The sequence below is a fragment of the Phodopus roborovskii genome, unplaced genomic scaffold (assembly GCF_943737965.1).
Source record: "Phodopus roborovskii unplaced genomic scaffold, PHOROB, whole genome shotgun sequence".
NCBI lineage: Eukaryota > Metazoa > Chordata > Mammalia > Rodentia > Cricetidae > Phodopus > Phodopus roborovskii.
Genome location: NW_026125264.1, coordinates 3074916 through 3092401, shown reverse-complemented (window position 1 = coordinate 3092401; position 17486 = coordinate 3074916). Strand labels below are relative to the sequence as shown.

The 17486-nt window shown below is 45.3% G+C and overlaps 1 pseudogene; it reads right to left on the bottom strand.

Moving 5' to 3' along the window:
- Window positions 1-7565: 7565 nt before the first annotated feature.
- On the bottom strand, window positions 7566-10262 carry LOC127229022 (beta-defensin 122-like; annotated as a pseudogene).
- Between the last annotated feature and the right edge of the window lie 7224 nt (window positions 10263-17486).

The following is a 17486-nucleotide window of genomic DNA, read 5'->3' as shown; positions in this document are numbered from 1 at the left end:
AGCTATGACATAGGAGGCAGGGACGGATCTCCTTTTATCAACAGGGCTTCGGGCAGTGGCTGAGGACAGGAGGGATTTGTACAAGGTCAGCCAGACTGAAGGACAGTGCGTAGCAGATGTCTCAGCCTAAAACGAGAGTGTGGGAAAGCTTCTGGCACCTATGCTAGACATGTCTTCTCTCCTAGGAAGGACAAGGGTGAAGTAAAGTTGGAATTTTGAGAGCCACCCATGATTAACATGTGAACACATGTCAAGAAACATTTAAGTTTTAGGAGTTATTCCATCTTAGCTTTTTTTTCACTTTTTCAAACCACACACGGATGTATGTCTCATGAAATCTTGAACCTTCCTGTATGTTCCACATCAGAGTCTGAGCCTGCATCTCTCTCTTCAGGCCCCCAGCTTCCTCAGAGGCTGCTACTGCCTGTCATCGTGGTGTCTGTAGGTGCTGGGCCCTCCAGCTGAGGTTACCCTGAACCACAGAAAGTTCTCTTTTGGCTTTCATCAATTCATGTGATGTTTTCATATTTTTTGTACATGTTTCATCTCCATTTCTTTCACTGGGATGCCAGGAACTTGGCTCGAGCTGTGCCCTTCAGAGGATCATGGGCATGAGTTGCTCAGTGTGGGGAGATGTTAGTGTCTTTAACAGGTGGGGCCTCCTAGAGATGGGCAGATGGCTCAGGGGGTGTGTGAAGTGTTTGTTGTGTAAACATGAAGATTTGAGTTGGGATCTCCAGCACTCATTAAAAAAAAAAAAAAAAAAAAAGCCAGGCTCAGTAGCATATATCTGTGATTCTAGAGCCAGGGAAACCATGACACAGCGTCTCTAGGTCTCTCTGGCCAGCCAGTCCAGGCAAGTCAACGCACTCCAGGGTCAGTAAGAAACTCAAAAAATAAGGTGGAGAGCAATTGGAAAGCTACCTGACATTGGTCTCTTACACACACACACACACACACACACACACACACACACACACACACAAACAAACAAAGCGGGCTTAGCACAAGGTAATTAGGCCACAGGATTTCACAGCTAAATGTGAGGGACTCTGCTTAGAGCCCAAGAAAGTCATTGTAACAAGAATGGACTTGACCTCTGGTCACCTCTGGATAGGGTGCCACCCACCATGAGGTCCTGCCTGGGGGTGGGGGGGCAGACATGGCTGCCTAATCAAAGAGTTTCTGCCTCTCAAATGGTGGTTTCAACGAATTTGTTTTCCAGCCTTCGATATTTTGTGATAGCAACAGAAGGCAGACTACTATGGTTTATAACCAACCCTAGCACAGGATTTCACCTGCCATATTAAGATATTAATTCAGCTATTTTAATAGGTGTTGCTCCCAAACAATGATTCCAAAACTTAGACATTGGTTTTTGTTTGGTTTTTTTTTTTTTGTTTGTTTTGTTTTGTTTTTTCCATTCCTGTGTGCTGCTAGGTGCAGGACTTCACAGTCAGCAGGGAGCTTGGGTCCTTCTATATCAGCTTCACCTGCTGATCCAGGAGCACTTCCTACATGGTGGAGTTGGGGTGGGGATGGGGTGAAGTGTGATGCTCTTCCTTTGAAGGAAGCCTTCAGAAATGCACACACTGTTTTCAGTCCACTGGCCAGAACCCATTCCCACCAAAGGCAGCTCCGGGATACACTAGGAATATTTTCCTTTATTCTGGGCAATGATGGCTTGATGAAAGTCAGGGTCTGATTCATTAAAAGCACCAACACTGAGGAGTACTAGAGATATTTAGAAGCTGGCTCTATATACAGAATAATATTTAATAAACATTAGCAGACTTAATAAATAGTACCTATTACTCCATTGAATAAATTTGGAGCTAGTAATGTCTGCCTCCTGCTTTGCTGTATTCTTTTCATTTTTAAATTACAGTGTGTGTGTGTGTGGGTGTGTGCGCGCGTGCACGCAAACTTACACATACATGTGTGCTCAAATGGTACATATTCAGGTCTATTTTGTGTGTTACACATGTACTGAGCGTGGGTGTGTGTGTTTATGCTGCCAAGTGATTTGTGTGGAGACACAGCAGCTGAGTAGGTGTTTGCAAACATGGCTCTGTTCTCAAACCTTTAAACCATTGTCTACTACCTCAGTTCCCACTCCCCATACCCTGTGACTCTGGAATGTGACAGTGGCTTGGGAATTCTCCTACTGAGCTGAAGATGTGGGACAAAGCTGGGAGTGACTGGAGGAGATATGGGGAGCAGGGGCTGTGGCAAGAAGGGAGGAGGTGAGCTTTGGCTAGAGGGCCAACTCGATAGCGGTTGCTGCATGGTGCCCGTGGGAGACCGGATGAGAACAAACTGTAAAGTCTCCCACGCAAGAACAGCCTAGCCTGGCAAGCTGTGAAGGCCTCCCCACCCTCCATCCTTCCGATCTGGGCAACTATGAGTCCCATGTGGGGGAGAAGAGAGGACACTGGTTATCAAGGTCCCACAAACAGGCCTGCACAGGACTTCAAAGTGATTTCACAGGCTCCTCTCGTTAGAGCTGTCAAGTCAACAACAATGTCAAGGAGATGACACACACACACACACACACACACACACACACACACACACACTGACAGTACAGTCAAAGTCTTTGACAAGACCCTTCACCTCTGTGCAGTCACACTCCATTAGACCCAGGTCCTGTGGTTCCTGTGTCCCGGGGGGACACAACAAGGGTGGCCAAGGTTTCAGAAAGCATGGAGAGGGTATCATGGAGAGAGCGTGCGTGCACGCACACACACATTCAGTTTCCCAATTAAAAAAGGAAGGCCACTCAGAATACAAGGTCTGTCTTCTCTTTCAGACAGAGCAGGAAAGTCTTACATTTTCACAATGCCCCCTCAAATAAAATAGAGAAAAATTACAGGTAAATACTACATTAAAGTCTTGTACCCCAAGAGTAACAGCACCCCAAGAGCCAGTGCCTGTTGGTGTGTCCAATCCGAGGCATCTCCTCCCTACATGCTAGGCCTGGCTCCAGCAAATGGAAACACTCCAGATGGAGGCGCTGTTCACTCAATGGCCATGGGCTCCTCTTCAAACTCCGTCCAGGTGCCACTCTGTCCTTTGTGCCTTTGTGGAAAGGACAATCATCTCCCATTATAGAAGGTGCTAAAGACTGGACCTGGCTGCCCCAAATCTACAATCCCAGTATTCAGGAGAATGAAGCAGTTGGGTCTTTGTGAATTCAAGAACAGCCTAGTCTACATGGCAAGTTCCAGGACGGCCAGTACTGTGAAGGCTAACCACCACTGCCATTAGCAATCAGAGCTCACCTTCCTGACTTCTCCGCATGTGTGCTCTTTGTCTGTCTCCTTCCCTGGTGTGCTCTAGCTTGCCTTCCTCATCAGCCTACCTAAGACCCAGTGTCAGAGACACAGACTCCTAACTGCACATCTTCAAATTAAGTTTGGACATTTCAAACCTTTGAAAGTCTAAGGCTCAGTCAGATTGCTTACTCAGGACTGAATTCAAGGCCATCCCCCTCTTCTGTGCCTGGAGTGGACACAGAGTTATTGTTGAGGCCCTGTGGAAGATGGGAAAGAAGGATGCCAACATTTTATCAGAGCACATTCCGGAGTTTATCACTTCCTTGCACTGCTTGCCCCCCCCCCCCAGCCCCGGCATCTCTCCTCTGGATTCTTATCGCCACTTCAGCCTCTGCCTTTCTGGAGGTTTTTCCACCCCCTCAGTAATTCATCTGTCTTCTCCCAGAACCAGCCACTGCCCTCCTAGAGCAGAGAGTGCTTTCCCTGCTCCAGGTGTAGATTTTTCTAACTTATCTATAAGACTGCCCGGGGCATTGTAAAAGCAATGGGAAAAATAGAGAAACAGACAACCAACTCATATCTGGTTGCCTATGGGCCAAGGATAAAGATGCTGGGGAGGGGAAGATAAAACTTGCAGGTTTCTGCCCTAAGACAAGCTAAGCTGTTCAGTCTGGTTGTTTTGAGACAGTGTCTCAATAGCCGGGTTGACCTCAAATTCCTGATCCTCCTGCCTCTACCTCCCCAGTGCTGGATGTGCACCAGTACATACAGTAAAACATGCATTTTAAAACAGGCTCCATAACCTTTGAAAAAAATGCTCATGACATGATTGCTAAATAAATACCAACTTCAGACTGATCGCCTCCAGAATTCATCCTGAGTACAGGCGTACAGAGCTGGGATTTTAGCCATTCTCAGGTGTTTCTTGTAATAATTCTGAGTTCTTAAACCCAGTGCAGGATTGCACTTTGGTCTTCTTGTGGTTGGATGTGGTCATGACACTGCTTGTTGCTAATGAGCAATGTTATCACCACGGTCAGACCATGTAACTGCCAATGACACCCTCTCCTGTTACAGCATCAGTAACAAACGGCAAAACTGCTTGGTCAGAATTTTACAGTGAGACAACAAGGAACAGCAACCCCAGCTGAGCTGCAGGTGGACATGGAGCAGGACAAGGCAGAAAGTCTGCTGGAAAGTTAATCTACTTTTATTTAATCTACATCTATTTCTTTGTTGCTTGTTTATGTGCACACGTGTGCTAAATTCCAGCATGGAAGTCAGAGTCAACCGTGGGAAATTGCTTCTTTCCTCATGCCATATGAATCCTGGGGATCAAACTCGGGTCTCAGGCTTGGAAAGCACCCTTGGATTCAGATTTTAGTGACTCTTGCAGAGAAACTAAACACTTTTTGCTTTGTGACACGCCGTGAGTCTTTCACGGCCAGACATTGAATGTAATGGTTAAAAGCTGTGTGTTTGGGTGTCCGGTTGATAAGAAGTACATTTGTCATGGTTAATTTTGACTATCAACTTTACTGGGTTAAGAAAACTGGGTATTGGGAGGAATAATGGGTGTGTCTGTTTGGGAGTTTCCAGAGAGTCTTCACTGAGGAATAAAAGTCCATGCTGCGCGCGAGTGTCATCACTCCATGGCTCGGGGTCCCAGAATGAAAATGAGGCAGCTGGTTAGGGGAGGAACAAGTGAATATCAGCACTCACCACACACTGCTTGTGGACTATAGATGCCTCACGCTCCAGCCACCATGTCTTCCTCTCCATGACTGATGGCTCCTAAACCCTCTCTTCCTTAAGATGCTTCTTGTAAGCATTTGGTCACAGCAACAAGGAAAGGTTGCTAGCACTAATATACAGATGTGTTAACTAACTCAGTTGTGCCAACCCTTGCACAATACAGATGTCTGTCAGCACCATGCTGCACAGCCTAAGTATACATGGTTTTACTTGACTGTTAGACCTCATTGACACTTTAAAGACATGTTAAGGAATGGGTGGGATTAAAAGCTTGCACTGCCCCCCGTATGTGTGTAAACAGTCATTTATACTCTACTTATGAATGTTTTCATTCCATTTGGGCATGACATAGAGATGACTTAGAGTGCAAGAGGGATTTGCACTTCCCTGGTGGCAAAGATGTTTGATGGGAGAGGTCCTTCTGTATATAATGAATAAAACACTGATTGGCCAATAGCCAGACGAGAAGTATAGGCGAGACAATGAGACGAGGAGAATGCTGGGGAGCGGAGGTGCAAAGAGGCTGCTAGGAAGAGATGCCATGTAGAGGTCGGGAAGATAGGACATGCCAGGTGTTCTCTGGTAAGACAAGGCCATGTAGGAATATATAGATTAGTAGTTATGGGATAATAATTAAGAGAGAGCTGGCCAGTAAGAAGCCCTAGCCATCGGCCAACAATTTTATAATTAATATAGTGTCCATGTGTTTATTTGGGGAAAAGTGGTTGTGGGACCAGGAGGGACAGAAACTTCCATCTTCAGATGTCGGTCTTTTTTCATGTAATTATTGGTCACTTTTGTTCTTTTTTAGTTCTCTTTACATTCTGGATACTAATGCTCTGTCAAATGAGTAGCTTGCAGACTTCTCCCCATTCTACATTAAAAATGGTAACCAGCTGGGCAGTGATGGCACACATCATTTTTAAAGAAGATTTATTTGGCTTTTGTATATGGTGTTCTATCCACACATAGAACCTACATGCCAGAAGAAGAGAGCATAGGTCTCATTATAGAGGGTTGTGAGCCACTATGTGGCTCCTGGGAATTGAACTCCAAACCTCTGGAAGAGCTGGCAATGTTCTTAACTACTGAGCCATCTCTCCAGCCCTGGTGGTGCACACCTTTAATCCTGACACTCAGGAGGCAGAGGCAGGCAGATCTCTGTGAGTTCAAGGCCAGCCTGGTCTACAGAGTGAGTTCCAGGACAGCTAAGTCTGTTACACAGAGAAACCCTGTCTTGAAACCCACCCACCCCAAAAGAAAATGGCAATCATGAAGGAAAAATAAAATCCTGGAGAGGGTGTAAGGGAAACAGAATGCTTAGATCCTGCTTCTGAGAATGTAAATTAGTAAATACACATGGCATTCTTCAAACAATTATGAATAGACCTGCCACAACATAGCTGTCCTAGTCCTAGGCACACACTGAAGGGAGATAAACAAGCAAGTGTTATTACTTCCTGCTTCTCCGTGACCCACAGTACTGCTCACAGTAGCCAAGTCATGAAGACATTCCGAGTGCCCACCGAGTGATGTATAAATGGACAAAGAACACGTGGACTAGTCAGGTGTGGTGACTCATTCTAGTAATCACAACACTCAAGAGACTGAAGCAGGAGTCCTGCCACAATCAAGGCAACTTACACAGTGATTGCACAGTGAGTTCCAGGGTAGCCTGGGCTATAGCGTGAGACCTGTGTCAGAAACCAAATGTGAGAAAGTGGAGGTGAGGGCTGTGGAATACACAGACAACAAAGTGTTGTTAAATCATGGAGAACAACAGCATTTCATTTAAAGGAGAATGGGCCGCCGTAGGGATTGTCTTGTTAGGTGAAATAAGTCAGAGTTCGGGAAAACAAAGATGGATTTTCTCATATGTGGAATCTTAAGAAAATAAAAAGGACACATATTAAAAGGGGATTATTATGAAAGCAAAAAGGGGTCTGGGGAGGTATAAGAAAGTAATGGGGGTGAACTGTTTGCCAAATGAAAATGGCACAGTAGAATCTACTATCTTGTGCAATCAATATACTCTAATAATATATGTAAGAAACAAAGCACCTGAGGGGGTGTGCAGAGGTTACATACAAACAGCATAATACTATATGTGAGAGAACACCTATATTGGCATTTCCAGGGATTACAGAATCATAGACCACAAGGAATAACTATACTTACACTATGTCTAGATACTTATAATTCCTAATACAGTGTAAATGCCATGAATATCATTCTTGAAAATATTGTATAGAAACAACTAGAAAAGGACGCCCGCACTAGAAAAGATAAAATGAGTTGTGAATATTTTTGCCATGCAATCAGTTAGCCCCACAGATGCAGAACTCCTAAGCAAGGGGGACTAAATGCACAAATGTGCCCTGTTACCACATGCCTTCTGATGACGTTTGGCTATGTATATAAAGAGGCAAACACAGAAGTCAGTCACTGCTGATTTAATGAAGCTCAGGGAACAGCCGGGGTCAGACTCTGGGTGGGTCCACCTTCATTTTTGTCACCTCAGGTTTTATAGTGCTAATCCAAGTTCTATGACAGCTGTGGCACTTTCTTGGGCTTCACACAGCACAGCTTGCCACTCCTGCACAGGATGTAGAGCTTTTCGTCCTTGATGCATTCATTGCGGCAGGCACCCTGAGATTTCCAGCACTTTTCGGGGTTCCCTAATCCAGAGTACAAACAAGGACGCATGTATCAGAGATGGGGTTCCAGGTAGAGACCAGAGGGCCAGTCAGTAAAATGGAGGCTGTGGAAGAAGCAGTCATCTCCAGGGGTTTAGGGAAGTCGTATCACCTCACATCCTCTATGGACACTCCATCCCAACCTCAGCCTCATAAATGCTCCCTCTTGGAAGTGCAGTGGATTACAAGGGTTAAGAGCACAGTAGGTTATGAGGCTAACAACATGAACATCGGACTCTATACTTTGGATTTGAAATCTGTCTCCTGAGCCAGCTAGTAGACCCTGAGATGGTCACTTCCTTCTTAAGAATCTGTTTCCTCTTTTCTACAAGAAGATGTAGATGTCTCGGGAATCTGTGGCTATTCATGGTGTAGAGGGTGTAGCTCAGCTGGTGCTTGCCTAGCATGTTTCAAGCCTGGGCTCCAGCCCTAGTGTAGCATAGACTGAGCATGACGGCCACATCTGTAATCTCAGCACTCAAAAGTTAGGGGCAGGAGGATCAGGAATCCAAGGACATTTTTAGCAACACACAGTGAGTTTGAGACCAGCTTCAGCTACATGACACTCTGTCTCAAAAGTAAAATGTAAAATAAAACTAATGATTAATTAATTAATTAACTAATTAAATCCAACTATGAAATGACAGGACCTCAGCAAAGACTGAGCAGTTTGAGTCATTTCACAAGAGGGAAAAAAGCTGAACTAGAAAGAATACATTAGCCAATAATGAAAGTTAGTGGCTTAAGAGAAATGAAAAATGCAATATGGAAAGGATATTTAAATAAAGAAGAGAAGACACACAACTCGTCAAAATGCAGAGAATTAGTGACACAATCACTGTGTCTACAAGACAACCCATCCACCTAAGATTCAGGGGACATCGCAGAAAAGAAGTAGAAAGACAGTAGAGGCAAAGGACAAAGACTTCAGCTGCTACTGTCTTCTGGGCATGACCGGATACTATGACCATGAAACCCTAATGATATAGCGGCATGAGCAAGACCTGCATTACCACACCAATAGTGGATGGGCAAAATCTCACAGGCCCCACCCCCTAGATGAGTAGGCACATGCAATCGATGGTTGCTGAGATGGGGGAGAGTCAGTTCTCTCCAGGGATGAGCTCCCTGATACTTTATCCCAAATGGTCAGGCCTAAACACACACACATAAGAGCAGCACCATATGAATGACTGAATCCAGTCGAATACATACATATATATGAAGAGGTCATAAATTCAAGATGGAATGTTGGGGGACACAGTGGGAGTTGGAATGAGGAAGAAGGAAAGAGGTAGAAATTATATGAAGTACTTGTATATGAAATTCTCAAAAAACATAAAATATTTTCATACCAAAAAGAAGGAGAATGAATCCTAACCACTAGTCCACCAGAGGATGCTAAAAAGGAAAAGGAAATAAGAAGAATCAATGGGAAGTGCCAGCCACTGATAAGAAATTCAACATACCCAAACTAAAGGGCACAAAGTAAAACAAAGAAGGAAACACAGCAAACTATGTTCAATAACATTTTCTCCAATAGAGAAATGCTTGAAATACGTACCAAAAGGGCATAGAATGTGCCAGAGCTGAACCAAAACGGGATGACTGTAGCAATGTTACTGGGCATTACACAAAAAGAAAACAAAAATATCTGGGGCAACACAAACACACACACACACACACAGAGAGAGAGAGAGAGAGAGAGAGAGAGAGAGAGAGAGAGAGAGAGAGAGAGAGAGAGGATAGCAAGGAACTGTTCACATCTGAAACTGGACAATTATTGCCTCCAAGTGCCTTTCCTATAGACTCTAATGGAGAAAGAACTTCAGACTGAGAACATGTGCAGCAATTGTCAATGGCTTGAGAACTTGTTACTATACAGGTATTTGTGGCAAGAGATGATGAAATAAGGAAGTAGGGTATAGTCCATCATTCCCAGCAGCCCAGGTGTGTGACTCAGTGGCAGCATGCTTCCCAAAACCCATGAGGCCTTGGGTTCCATTCGAAAAGAAAGAAAGGAAGGAAGAAAGGAAGGAAGAAAGACATTTAGAAAAACAAATAAAGCAGAATGGAAGTTCCTGGGAACTCTTGGATAAATTAAGAAAGCAAAGAAGCATGCCAAAATTCCAGTGTTCTCAGTCTTGACCTTTCAATCAAATTTATTACATAAAAATTAGGAAATTGAAACACAGAGGACTGAGTTGGCTCGTAGGTTCTAACCCCAAGATCTGAGGCCCTTCCCATTGCCCCAGATGGTATCTCACACCCATCTGGCCATCCACCCCAGCCCTAAGCACCCTGGCCAGACCCACCCTCCAGCTCGGTCCCTCTGAAGGGGTCTGGGTTACCTGGAATGACTTGGGATAGAAGCAGCAGCAACAGAGTTACAGATAACACTGCAGTCTTCATGGCTTCAGGAACCCTGAGGTGTTGGCTGTGTCTGGCAAAGTACCGGGCAATGGAAGAAGGCTCTGGATCCCTGATCCTTGTAACCAGCTGGGACACGTGTCCTCACAGGCCCACGTGTACAGTCTGCCCTGAGCCAGTTGCCTTCCCCATCCCAAGGCCACCACACCCACAGCACTGACCACACAGTCCTATGCTGACACTCTCTCTTCTCAAAGACCAGCAAGGCTAAATCCTCCAAAAGTCAGGGTTATAAGTATATGTCAGTCTCTATCAATTCTGCCCAGAATCCTCTACTCTGGAGGGAAAGGAACTTAGGAGCCCCCACCCCTAACTGAGAAGCTGTTCACAGTTGATGGCTGCTGGGGGCACGGGGGAGTCAGTTGTTTTTCAGAGCATGGCCCCTGGTAGGTTGACTATGCTCCAGTAAATGGCCACACATCCATGAGTCTGTGGGCGGCACAAATTGGACCAGTTGGGTTATTTTTTAAAGGATGGGGCTGGAGAGATGGCTCAGTGGTCTCAAAACAAACAAACAAAAATGTTGTTTTATTTTTAATTATAAGCATATGTATTCCTGTGGGGGGGAGGTATGTGCACATGAACACAGTTGCCCTAGGAGACGTTAGATCCCCTGAAGTTGGAGCTACAGGCAGATGTGAGCCACCACATGGGCACTGAACTCAGGTCCTCTGGAACTGAACCCAGGTCCTCTGGAAGAACAAAGTACGCTCTTAACCACTGACTCCAGCCCCAGAGACGTTCCTTCTTCAGATGGACTTTCCCGTTTCAGGAGCTAAGAAAGAGAAGACATTCTCCACACCTTCAGCGTATGTGTCTATCAGGATATTCTTTTTTTTTTTTTATGAGACAGGGTTTCTCTGTATAGTCTGGCTGTCCTGGAACTCACTCTGTAGACCAGATTGGCTAGCCTCTGCCTCCAGTGCTGGGATTAAAGACATACACCACCACTGTGTGGCAAAATATTCTCTATTGAAGAAAACAGCTCCCACTGCCTAAAATGCCCAGTTTTTAGAGGAACTTGGCGTTGAAGCCAAGAAAGGTAGAGTTGAAATTATCCAGCTCGCTGTCCCAGATGTACCACTTAGTCGTGTGACCTTAGAACAAATCACATTCTCTCACTAGGGTTCACAGACTGATCAGTGATCAGATTAGAGTCCATGAACTGTAGAATTTAACCCAACCCTCAGGATTCTGGCTCCCTGAACACTCAAAATACACAGAAAATGAAAGGCTATAGAAATTTAAGCGTTTCCCACCAATGTTGACCAAACTAATTAAGACCAAACCTACAGAGTCCCAGTGCCATGATCTCTTTATAATCTTCTTAACTGAGCTGCCTCAGTGAGATTGCCACAGAGATTCAGGTAAAGGTTCCAAGAAAGGCACCCCAGCCTGGGTAACATTCTGGGCAAACTACAGACCATCCTTCATTGCCTCTGCTGATGGCAGCCTTGGATCTCATCTTGGAGTTGGCTTCACAGAATCTTACTGCTATCCCCACTCCATACTTAGCCTTAGAACTTCCTGTTACAAGGTGTGTGTGGCTAATCTTGGTTGTCAACTTGACACACTTGGGAAAAGAAAACCTCCCTGAAGGAATTGCCTCCATCAGACTGGCCTGTAGGCCTATCTGCAGGTCATTTTCTTGAATGTTAATTGACATAGGAGGACCCCGTTCACTGTGAGCAATACCATCCCTAGGCTGTATAAGTCAGCTAGCTAAGGGGGGGCTGTGGAGGGGGGGGTGCATCAGTAGGTAGTATTCTCTATAATCTCTGCTTTAGTTCCTGCCTCCAAGTCCCTGCCTTAAATTCCTTCCTTGGTTTCCCTTGATGATAGACTATAAGGAATCTTTCTCTGTCCTGCCTACCAGCTCCCAAATAACCACACAGAGACTTCTTTTTTATTATGAAAGCTCATCCAATAGCATAGGCTTATTTTTAGCTAGCTCCTATAACTTAAATTAACCCATTTCCATTAATCTACATACTGCCACTTGGGTCATGGCTATTACCTCATCTCCTACATGACCTGCTTCCACCACATCTCCTAGCAACCCCACCCTTTTCCCAGCATCCTCTGTACCTGGAAATCCTGCCTAGCTAGCTATTGACCATTCAGTTTTTTATTAAGCCATCACAGTGACATGTCTTTACAGAGTAATCAAATACCTCACAGAGATGAACTGTAACCCTGAAAGGCAAAAAAACCCTTCCCAAGTTAGTTTTGGTTTCTATCATAGCAGAGCTGTGATAAAAGCTAACTAGGACAAGGTGGTCTTGAGTCTTATCTTCTCTAGACCCTAGAAGCAGTCTTCATTCCTGTGCTCCCAGAAGAGAAGAATTCAGACAGGACACAACAGTAGAGCAAGCAGCCGAGGAAGCCTCCATGCACTATTTAGAAAGAAACCAGCTGAGCCAAGCAGCAATGAGCTGAGCCCAGCAGGCATGGGGCATGTGCCTCTCTTCTGTCACCCTTTCCCCTCTGCTTCTTCCAGGGTGGAAACTTCCAGGAAATAGGTATGCTCTTCTTGGCAGCCCATTTTACACAAAAATCCTTCTGTTATAAGTACACACATGATTCAAGAATATGAACCAGCATTTAAGCAGTCCCTAAAATTGCAAAGTTCACTAGGGGGGAGGGTAAGTGCAGTCTGGGCATGCTTCCCTGGTGAGGCAGTCCCTGGAGCTGGTTTGAGCTGAATCATCCATTGTTCTTCACACCTGGAGCCTTGAACTGGCCCAGCCGGAGACAATCACTGCCTGCCTCTGCATGCTGTTTTGTTGACCACCACTGCTATCTTTCTGGCCCAAATGAAGTAACTGGGTTGGGAGGTGAGGGACTGTTAGTCTCTTCTGACACTAACCCTTTCCTAATCAACATTCTCTCTTCTAGGACCTGGGTCCCTTAAATCCTCCAGGAAATATGCTGTAAGGTTGTTGTCTCCTCTAAATCTTACCCATTCCTGTTGAGTAGACTTGACAGATGCTTGGATATTCTTAAGTCCTTTTACAAGGTTTTTCTTTGTCCTACAAAACCCTGAGAATTACAGGATGTTTCATTCCAGCAAGCTCTTAGCCCCTCAATGGCTTCCAATGACCTTGGACGGTCAACTATCTCATGAGAAAGGGCAGGAGGAAAGCAAAGAGCTAAACATCTTTATCCATTAATCCTGAGATTACAGCCTGGGAAACAAATGACATCAACTCCGCTGAAGATCCAGGGGAGATAGCAAGTGGTTACATTCTCCTGCAGGACCAAGGGAAGAAGGAGAAAGATTCCAGGGGTGTGACTGAGTTCAGGGATGGCAGGCTGAGCCCAGAGCTCTTAGCCTCCTTATACTGTGCATGGATCTGTTCAGATGAATAAGTTACCACTGCCTGCTGCACTGTGCATCAGGAATGGGGATGGATAAGAAACAGGAAACAGTCTTCTCTCCCCTCAGGATGATCTTCCCTTTCAGCAAGAAACAAGGGACATCATAAGAGAGAGAGAACACACGGCTTTAATGGGCCATCTGACACTTTCAAATTTTAAGTTGTCTAATAGTCTTTATTTCACAATAAAACCAGGTTGTACGTACTTTCACTTTCTAAGGATTTTGAATCAGTTAAACATGTGTTTGGGGGGGGGGTTGTTTTGTTTGCTTTGTTTTGCTTTTCTCCTGAGACAGGGTTTCTCTGTGTAACAGCTCTGTGTAACAGTTGTTACACAGAGGGACTAGCTCTGTAGACCAGGCTGGCCTCAAACCCACAGAGATCTACCTGCCTCTGCCTCCCAAGTGCTGGGATTAAATGGATGTTTTGCCAGAATATACATCTATGCACCACATGCATGCAGTACTCTACCTAGGTGGGCTGAAGAGGGTGTTAGATCCCCTGGGGATGGATTACAGATAGTTGTGAGTGGTAATGCTTGAACCTGTGTCTTTTCAAAGAGGAACCCGTGCTCTAACTACTGAACCATCTCTCCAGGTCCCCCTTAAATATAAGTATTAGGGCAGATTTGCCCATGGGGAAAAAAACCCTCTGAATTGGGGTCAAGCTTACAGCTTTTAAGGAGGACAGGATTGCCCATAAGAAGAGGAAGACTTGGGACCAGAACGGTGACTGGGGGATAAAGTTATCTGCCATTTAAGCCCAGAGACATGACTTTGACCTGAGAACCCACATAAAGTGAGAGAACTAACTCAACAGAGTTGTCCTCTGGCCTATGGCCCAAATATTAGATCCAGGAAGGCAAAATGAGGCACAGAACATCTCTATCTGGTGTTGGAGACACCCAGAAACATAACAGGTACAAAACAAAGGCAAGGGGAAGAAGTCCAAGAGTGCCTTTCCATTCCATGGGAGGACAAGAGACACATTCAATGGATGCAGGATTCCAGATCCCCTCGGCGGTACCCACAATGGGGAAGAGACAGTAAGGAGTCACGTCTTAGGTGACTTCCCCTGAATCCAGTTTGCACTCCTGATCAAGCTCAATCACATCCAGTAGGGCACTGGGCAGGAAGATGACACCTGTGTGAGGTGTCCACAGTCCACAGTCCTCAGGTCCTCCGGTCCAAGGAAAAGGGAAAGCAGGCATCCTGGGTAATAAAATAATATGCCTGATCATTTAATTACAGAAAATTGTTACTCCCTTGTCAATTGAATTTGTTTTCTTTGGTTCCTGATCAGGTTGAAAGTGGCCTTTCTTGCTGTCCAGGAACAGGGCATGCTATCTGAGGTGTGCCTGGAGGAGTTCACACAGCCTCTTCCTCTACGCCCTCACCAGGTCCCTTGTCCCTTATAACTGAGAGAACGCACATACTTGCACCTATCCTGGGTTGGCTTTTTAAAGGCATCACAACCAAGCACAGTAGTACCCGGGTGCGCAAGGAGTGGGACCAGGAGTGTGGCTTTTTTGTTTGTTTCATTGGTTGGTTTTGGTTTTCAAGACAGAGTTTCTCTGTGTAGCTTTGGCTATCCTGGAACTCACTCTGTAGACCAGGCTCATCTTGAACTCAAGTAGATCTGCCTGCCTCTGCCTCCCAAGTACAGGGATTAAAGGCATGTTTGGGGGTATGGCTTTCAAAGTGACACCATATATTTGGGAGTTGGAGGTCAAATGGAAGCTCCATCATGGTCTAAGGGTTTCAGAGCCTGGGTGGCTGATCCCAAGAATCCATGGACGAAATACAATCACCCTGCCCTGCAAGGGTGCTGAAATCCTTGTGTTATTGCATCCATTTCTTTCTGTAAATTATTTTTTCATACCTATAGAACCAAATAAAGTGATGGGTAGATGGACACCCATGGCTCATCTGCTCCAAATCCTTGGTGAAACATATTGAAACCCAGAAAAAAAAAAAGGAAAATTTCCAGGGATGTAGCAGGGGGCAAAGAACTTGCCTGATATATCTAAAGCCCTGGGTTTAGCATTGAAAACAATCCAAAATCATATAAGAACTGGAGAGATGGCTCAGCAGTTGAAAATGCATACTGCTGTTGCTAGGGAACTGAGTTCGGTTCACAGTGCCCATGCGCAGGGTGAAAGTGGCACAACCATCCCCAACTCCAGCTCCAAAGGACCTGATGCCCTCTTCAGACCTCCAAGTATACCTGCACTTGCATGCGCACACATACACTCATCCATAATTAAAAATAAAAATAGGGGAATGGATCCATAATTTAAAATAAAAATAAAGGAATGGAGAGATGGCTCAGGGGTTAAGAACATCAGCTGCTCTTCCAGAGGACCCAGGTTCAATTCCCAGCACCCACATGACAGTTCACACCTGTCTGTAACTCCAGTTCCAGAGGACCCGACACCCTCACACAAAACATACATGCAGGCAAAACACCAATCAATGCTCATAAAATAAAATAAGTAAATAAATAAAAATAAATCATTTTAAAAATAAAAATTAAGTTAATAGGAGGACTGAGAACATGGCTCAGTTGCTTGAATGGTTACCTAGCACACACAAGGTCATAGGTTCAATCCCCAGCCAACCCTTTATAAAACCAGCCATGATAGCATTCTTCTCATCCCAGCACTCAGGAGGTAGGAGCAGGAGGATCAGAGCTCAAGGTCACCTTCAGCTACATAGAGAGATCAAGGCCAGCCTTGGCTACATGGGACCATGTCTCCAAAATAAGGTGTGAGGGGAGCAGAGAAAGGAGATGGAGGGAGCAAATAAGGTCAAAAGACATTATACTCATGAAAATTTCAGAGGATACGTTTTAAAATACTTTCCAAAATTAAGAATAAGTCTTTGCTTTTCCAGATTCTCCAATGATTAAGCTGAGACCAACTTTACCAGAGATTCCTTATTCTATGATGCCGTTAATGGCTCTCCTCCAGTTGAATCTTGACAGGAAGTAAGAGGTGGCAGGCCACTATGGTGGAGTTGAGGGCTGATCACTGGGTCCTGTCTCAGACCATCTCTTATTCTCTTCCTTATAAAAAAAAAAATGTTCCTGAAGGAATTACTTAACACCACACACTTTCATTTACCTTTGTGTAAATCTTTGACAGCTCATTCAATATTTTCTGTCCCCACTGATGGTTCAGACACTGTAAGCTCTATGCATGCCTTGATTCTCTTGACCTCTGTATCAGGAGGGTCCAGGCAGGAAGTAGAATTCACATAAATAATTGAGACAGATAGTTAATGGAGAGAACTGCTTACTTTGTCTGGAAGGTTGAAAAATGAGACCCTGAAGAAAGCATTACTTATTGCAGGAGCAGCCACTTTGCTTTTGCTAAGGGAACTAAAGAAACTAGAATGAATGTTCACACCAGGGCGCAGGAAACGTCTGTTCTTGAATCCAAGGAGCTTAGCCTTGAGCCCGGAACAACCCTGTGCTTGGTATGTGGAGCAGCCTCGCATGCCATCATCCCACCCCACACCCTCACCCCCGGATTTTTGTTCCTGTTGTATCTATCCACTCTTGAACAGACCTTGCCCTGCCTGGAACCCATTTCCTCTTCTCTGCCAGTGTCTTTGGTAGCCACTGATGTGTGTTCCGTGGCATTCGTGTGTGTGGTGCCCCCTTTTGGTACCTTGGACAAGGTGGTGCAGAGCTGGCAGGCAGGCGGGGGGGGGGGGGTAGGAAATGGGGGCTGTACTGTGTGGCCTTGGACTTTGGCTGTCCTCATCCTCCTGATCCAAAAGACAAAGGGATGCTGTGGACTCGGTGGGTGTGGCTCCACACTGTAGACCAGGGATACAGGGCTGTTCCCGTGGGCTACTCCTGGAGATCCGAGGGACTTCCGCCAGAGAGACTTGGCTTCCACAGCTGGCCACTAACGTTGCCACCGCTTTGGACTTGAAGCT